This window comes from Pinus tabuliformis, chromosome 9 (genome assembly GCF_031772625.1).
Source record: "Pinus tabuliformis cultivar Carrire ecotype Pingquan chromosome 9, CPIR1, whole genome shotgun sequence".
Lineage (NCBI taxonomy): Eukaryota > Viridiplantae > Streptophyta > Pinopsida > Pinales > Pinaceae > Pinus > Pinus tabuliformis.
The window spans coordinates 1,448,528,541-1,448,535,898 of NC_142307.1; the positions used below are offsets into that span (position 1 = coordinate 1,448,528,541).

At 38.9% G+C, this 7,358-nt stretch overlaps 1 non-coding gene across 1 annotated transcript; it reads right to left on the bottom strand.

The window, feature by feature from the left end:
• Nucleotides 1-5,821: 5,821 nt before the first annotated feature.
• On the bottom strand, nt 5,822-5,893 carry TRNAT-GGU (transfer RNA threonine (anticodon GGU)). The gene has a single exon. It is a non-coding gene; the product is annotated as a tRNA-Thr (tRNA).
• Nucleotides 5,894-7,358: the final 1,465 nt, after the last annotated feature.

Consider the following 7,358-nt stretch of genomic DNA (forward strand, 5'->3'; position numbering starts at 1 on the left):
AGTTACTCGGAATGCTGCCAAGATATCTGTATCTTTGGTCTGATATTCAGGAGTATAATAAGTTAATCTGTAATCTTTAACACCAGCTTTGAATCCGACACTAGCTTTAGTCTCTGTTTTTGGTGACATAAGTCCCTCCTTTATTAATAATTATTTCTCGCAAGGACGAGGTCTGCTCGACATGGACCGAACGTAAACAATCAATTTTTATAGAAATATCCTACAAAAAGTCGTCCGTTATTGGGGTGCTAGATACACTCTCATTGTATAGTGTTCTTTATGTATGACGCAACCCAATCTTTGCTCTTGAAGTTCTTCCTCCATGGATTGACCCGAGAACCTTTCAGTGGTTAAACTAGTTCATGAATGAAATCAAGGAACCGAATGGACCTTTGACCATAATGGTGCGAATTGTCCGAAAATACATATACAGATGTGCGTATGAAGAGAAGAGATAATGATCAATGAGAGAAAGGTCATGAATATCAAGTTTCATATTTCACAGATGATCTGGACATAATTTTGAAGTATTTTCGGTTTTAGTTATGGATAAATTGGTTCTAGTTATAGATAAATCGAAGACTTCCTCATGATCCTTATTCATATCCATCTACCTACTTCATATTCCAAATATGGATGAATTTAAACTTTTCAATAAAGTTGGATTTTACCCAGGTGGTAACTTCCATTTATTATTTACTGGTCTGATCGACCCAATATGGAACATTTTTTTTTTTTTTATTGATGATATTGGCAAAATCATATTTATATATTCTTCATGGAAATTATTTCCATTTTTGTATGAGAAAAAATCCTCTTGTTCTTGGGGTTTCCGCAAGTGTAGAAACAAATGTGGGACGTATTGCTCAAATCATTGGCCCAGTACTGGATGTCTCTTTTCCTCCAGGTAATATGCCTAATATTTACAATTCATTGATAGTTAAGGGTCAAGGTACAGCCGGTCAAGAAATTCAGGTTACTTGTGAGGTACAACAATTATTAGGAAATCATAAGGTTAGAGCTGTAGCTATGAGTGCTACAGATGGTTTGACGAGAGGAATGAGAGTGATTGACACGGGAGCTCCTCTAAGTGTTCCAGTTGGTGGAGCTACTCTCGGACGAATTTTCAATGTTCTTGGAGAACCTGTCGATAATTTGGGTCCTGTAGATGCTGGCATAACATCTCCTATTCATAGACCTGCTCCCGCCTTTACAGAGTTGGATACAAAATTATCCATCTTCGAAACAGGCATTAAAGTAGTAGATCTTTTGGCTCCTTACCGCCGTGGGGGAAAAATTGGTTTATTTGGAGGAGCTGGAGTGGGTAAAACAGTACTCATTATGGAGTTGATCAACAACATTGCTAAGGCTCATGGAGGGGTATCTGTATTTGGAGGAGTAGGAGAACGTACCCGTGAAGGGAATGATCTTTACATGGAAATGAAAGAATCGGGAGTAATTGATGAACAAAAAATATCAGAATCAAAAGTGGCTCTGGTCTATGGTCAGATGAATGAACCACCGGGAGCTCGCATGAGAGTCGGTTTAACTGCTCTAACCATGGCCGAATATTTCCGAGATGTCAATGAGCAAGACGTACTATTATTTATTGATAACATCTTCCGTTTTGTCCAAGCGGGATCAGAGGTATCCGCCCTATTAGGCAGAATGCCTTCCGCCGTGGGTTATCAGCCAACTCTTAGCACGGAAATGGGTTCTTTGCAAGAGAGAATTACTTCCACAAAAAAGGGATCCATAACCTCGATTCAAGCAGTTTATGTACCTGCTGACGACTTGACCGACCCTGCTCCTGCTACGACATTTGCACATTCAGATGCTACTACCGTACTATCGAGAGGATTAGCTGCGAAGGGTATCTATCCAGCAGTGGATCCTTTAGATTCAACATCGACTATGCTCCAACCTTGGATCGTAGGCGAAGAACATTACGAAACTGCACAAGGGGTTAAGCAAACTTTACAACGTTATAAGGAACTTCAAGACATTATAGCTATTCCTGGACTGGATGAATTATCGGAGGAAGATCGTTTAATCGTGGCAAGAGCAAGAAAAATTGAACGTTTCCTATCACAACCCTTTTTCGTAGCAGAGGTATTCACAGGTTCCCCGGGCAAATATGTGGGTCTCATGGAAACAATTAGAGGTTTTCAAATGATCCTTTCTGGAGAATTAGATGGTCTTATCGAACAGTCTTTTTATTTGGTGGGTAATATTGATGAAGCTACCGCGAAGGCTATAAACTCCAGCATGGAAAGTTAATTCTGAAAATGACCCTAAATCTTCGTGTACTGTCTCCTAATCGAGTCATTTGGGATTCAGAAGTTAAAGAAATAATTCTATCTACTAATAGTGGTCAAATTGGCGTATTACCCAATCATGCTTCACTTGTGGCAGCTGTAGATATAGGAGTTATGAAAATACGTCTCAATGGGCAGTGGTCCACTATGGCTATGATGGGCGGTTTCGCCAAGATAGACAGTGATAGAATAACTATATTGGTAAATAATGCAGAGAGAGATGTTGACATCGATCCCCGAGAAGCCCAGGAAAATTTTCGAATAGCTAAAGCTGACTTAGCTCGAGCCGAAGGCAAAAGACAAGCAATTGAGGCTGATTTAGCTCTGAAAAGGGCTAGAACCCGATTAGAGGCTATCAATGCTAGCCCCCCCGTCTCTAATTAACATTTTCTATAATGATCTGAAAAATGGATTCAATGTTCCGCCTCGATCCAAACACGTGGAGTAAAACTTATTAGATACCATTGAAAACTCGATGGCATCTAATAAGTTTACCTACTATTGGATTTGAACCAATGACTCTCGCCGTATGAAAGCGATACTCTAACCACTGAGTTAAGTGGGTCATTTATTCTCATAGGTAGAGTTGGATTTATAAACGATTCTAAATCGAAATCGAATTAAATGTATAGACAATGTATGTGTCCCTGGCACAGATCGAACTTATTGGAACGTATTGGATCATAGTATTGGATCATGAAATATCTACCTTGACATAAAGTGATCCATCTGGTTAGTATAGTAGTGTATCACCAAGACTGGCAAGGAAGGGCTATAGCTCAGCAAGGTAGAGCACCTCGTTTACACGTGCGCCAATGGTTTTCGGGAGAGTTTATCGATTCGTCCGATCCACGAAATAGATTCTATGTGAAATAGTCTTACTCTATAAATTTGTTTCTCTGGGGAACAATAGCATGACAAAGATTAAGTTCGATCTGATTCGAATTACGGATCTAATTGATATGGTCAATCCCAGCTCTGTTCAATGCCAGGCATAATGAGTATAATACGGGGACCTCAAAATAGATTCTTTTCGCTCTATGAACTTTTAGGTGTATGAAGTGTCATATTTTACTTTTGGAGCGATAGAAGAGACTCTATTTGAGTCAATCTATGCCCGAGCAAGGCAGACCTACGTCAAAAAAACCTTTTGAATAACTTTGGGATTGCTTCCGAAGGGTAAGAATTTGGAGCACACGGAGCCATATTAGTATCTTACCGGAAAGAGGAGAATGGCAGACTAACCGATCTTTCCATCAGTTAATGAAAGAGCCCAATGCGAGAAAATGCATGTTGGGTTCTTGGAACAGTTCAAATTATTTTGATAATAAGAACTTTGATCTGTTCTACCGAGAAGGTCTACGGTTCGAGCCCGTATAGCCCTATACATTCCACTAAGTGATACTATTTATATATATCCCCTCATAGTCCGTCCCTATGACTTGGCCTTGAAAAGTCTTTCAGATCATATCAATCTCATGTCCTTATCTAGATCGATGGATGGGAACGTTGGACCAGAGCAGGCATATTAGTATTTTGGATCGATCGAGATTGATCCGATACCAGATGATCAAACCTATAAACTATTTTTATTTTTTTTTTTTATCGCTAGTTCTTCGAAAAATTCGAGAGTTCTCTCGAATATCATATGTTCCAAGCAATCCATAGAGCAGTCAAAGTATCGATCGGACATGTGACTTTTAGCTCCATCCAAACGCAACGCATTCCGTTGGGGTTGAACAAAATTTCCGTTCAATCGAAAATCCCGGATGTATCTATCCCTTTGCTAAATATCGGGGCGAAGATCTTGATCAACTAGGATTCTCTACAATAAGTTATGTGCGGTAAATCGAGCCTATTTTTGAACCATAGAAGTGGCAAGTACGACGGATATTCCGAATACCTGGGCAGAGAAATTCTCTGGAGTTGATCCATCCTCGCTAAAGGCGAACCTTTGGTTCGTTCTCTTTCTTCACCTAAGATCATCACATGGTTTTTGAGACCCAAGATTTTCATATTGGGACAAACACTCTTCCTTGCCTCTAGTTCCGTTCTGGTAACATATCACAAAAATGCAATCTACCGGCTATGCATATTAGATCTACATCTGGACCAACGTTTGCTTTAATCTACCCCACTATTTTATAGAATACACATATTTCATGGAATGCGTTCTGGAACAAACAATAGAATAAAGAAGTCTGTTGGGTTGGGACGAAAGAAAGAAACTATTACCCCTTGTCCAGAAATTATGTGGACAGCGACCCAAAAGAAGCTGCTTTCTGCCCCGTTACAAATAGATCTCTACTCGGCAATAGATCTGTCCGAAATGATTTTATATCATTGTGAGATGAGTGGGCTCATCTCATAACGAACTTATATGTGAAAGATTTGATACGTTCCACGGATCGATTGACGCCTACCAATTCTGTTCGCTTGATCTAAACTTTCAAACGAATTAACTGAAAGACAACAATCAAATTTATATTTGATTCATCAAATGTTCACTATCTCCGTCGGTAGATGAGCCTTTAAATTTGTATCTTTGTCCCATAACCTGCATAATAATATAACAAAGAACTTGATTGTATCCTAACCGTGCATGTAAGATAACAAAATTTTCCAGATTGGAAAACCCTATACCTTCTAATACGAGAAGGAAGGATACAAGTTCAAATGGTCTAGATTCATCGAATCTGAATATATGATAAGCGAATAGGGTCGAACTTGTCGACACAGCCACAACCTTGATCATTTTAAACAACGACTCTCCGATCAAATACCCTGCCCAGAGTTGTTCAGATGGACAAGATCTTAGTATCAAGATAAAACATACAATAAATATCGAGATAGATCTCGATCTATTCCATTTACACCGAACCATTTTAATGGTTATGGCCCGTTCGTTACAACTCGAATAACGTGGGATCTACCGAACCAATCTGCAAAACTGTGTTAGTTGAAAACTAAAATCTAATAGGGAAAAACAATAATTATCGCCCATGAGTGAATAGACAAAGGATCGATACGAAAGAAGAAAGATTCTTCTTTCACGTTCAAAAGAACGGAGGGAAGATGGGATCGTGATATTTCTCCGGGAGAAATACAAAATACTTCATATTTATCACATATTTGATAATAAGCCATACAACTTGTTCGAGAGTTGAGAGTTAGTCATCGATCTTGCTTTGATCCCCTATCAGAGGTCACCGACGACCCACATAAGAACAAACGTTAGCTCATTTTTTATTCTTGGAAGAAATGACTGTAGATAGATAAATTGGTTTTTCCGGGGCGGACGTAGCCAAGTGGACCAAGGCAGTGGATTGTGAATCCACCACGCGCGGGTTCAATTCCCGTCGTTCGCCTCATAAAAGAAGATAAAAAACGGACTGGATCCGAATCCGATTTGTTGTCATTTTCATATTCATATTTCGGTGAAAATATTTCTCTCTATGTAATAGAAATGGACACCCGAGCCTTCTTTCTTCGTGGGAAACATGAGCCCTTTATCGGACTTGAACCGATGACTTACGCCTTACCATGGCGTTACTCTACCGCTGAGTTAAAAGGGCCCCCTCATCATATATGAATGAGTGAGTCTACTATGGTAGATGGACAACAAATTGGATATGGATGATCCATCTATCTTTATAGATATCAAGTTGAGAACATATATTATAGTAGCTCGTAGGGTAAGGATCGCTATACTGGAAACTCCGGGCTGAGCTGATACGAAACGGATGGAGAAAAGTTATGCCTGAGAGCATTTGCTGAAATATGTTCGTATTGCTAGAAGAGCCAAAGGCTCAACGGGTCAGGTCCTATTGCAATTACTTGAAATGCGTTTGGATAATATTCTTTTTCGATTGGGTATGGCTCCCACCATTCCCGGAGCTAGACAATTAGTGAATCATGGACATATCCGGTCAATGACCATATGGTAGATATACCAAGTTACCCTTGCAAACCTCAAGATGTGATTACTATAAGAGATCAACAAAGATTGAGAGCTAAGAATATGGAGCCATTCCAGTTTATGGCTCTTTTTCTTCCTGGAAGAGGAAGATCTTTCTAAAATGAATTAGAAAGAATTCAATTAGAAGATTAGAGGAGTTGAGCAAAAAAATTCCTTGATAAAGAGAAAGAACAACCTAGAATTTCTAAAACTAGAATGGATAGAATCCTTTCTTCTCTCTCGGAAATAGAAGAGAGAGAATTAAGGAATTCCGGAATTTGGATTCAAATGTGGAAGGAAAGAAGTGACGGAATATCCGTCAATGGGATTGTGGCGTGTATAGTTTAGTGATACAGGTGGGTTTTATTCGTTACATTATCAACTTAAATAGTTAAAGGATATTTGGATGGATCTCTGATCCATCCAAAGCTCTATCTATCTATAACTAAAGGGCCCGATACAACCATCAGAGTCAGAACAGTGAGCTGCGCAATAACTTCTAGATCCATTTGGTTTTCTTTCACCCTCCATCGACTTAATGTATGAATAAAATGTTGTCGGGATCAATCACTTTTCTTCTATTTTGTCTTCTTCGGACTCCTACCCATTGGTGTAGTTTCGATCAGGAACCTATGGCCTTGAGCAACTGATATCTTTACAATAATACATAAAATAGATAGAGAACCCTAAATAGATAGAGAACCCTTCAATATCTAGATAATAAAATTTGATATTGGAGAGAAATAAATGGACTAATCCATGTAACGCATTTAATCAAACTCATTGGGGAGGGAATGAAGATATGGTAGAGCTTAAATTTTTGATAGCTTTTTTTCTTGCTTTTACAGCAGGTATTCTAGCTATCAAATTAGGTCAAGCACTGTATGACTGCTGATTTTTTCTGCTTTTCTTGGCCTGGCCGATGGCCAGGCCAAGAAAAGCAGAAAAAATCAGTCATACAGAACTATTTTTAACGAAATGAACAATACGATTGACTGGATTGTTCTTTATCCAACTGAATAATCGCAATATTCATTATATTGCCGATACAATCTGTACATACTATGATATACACCTTTACT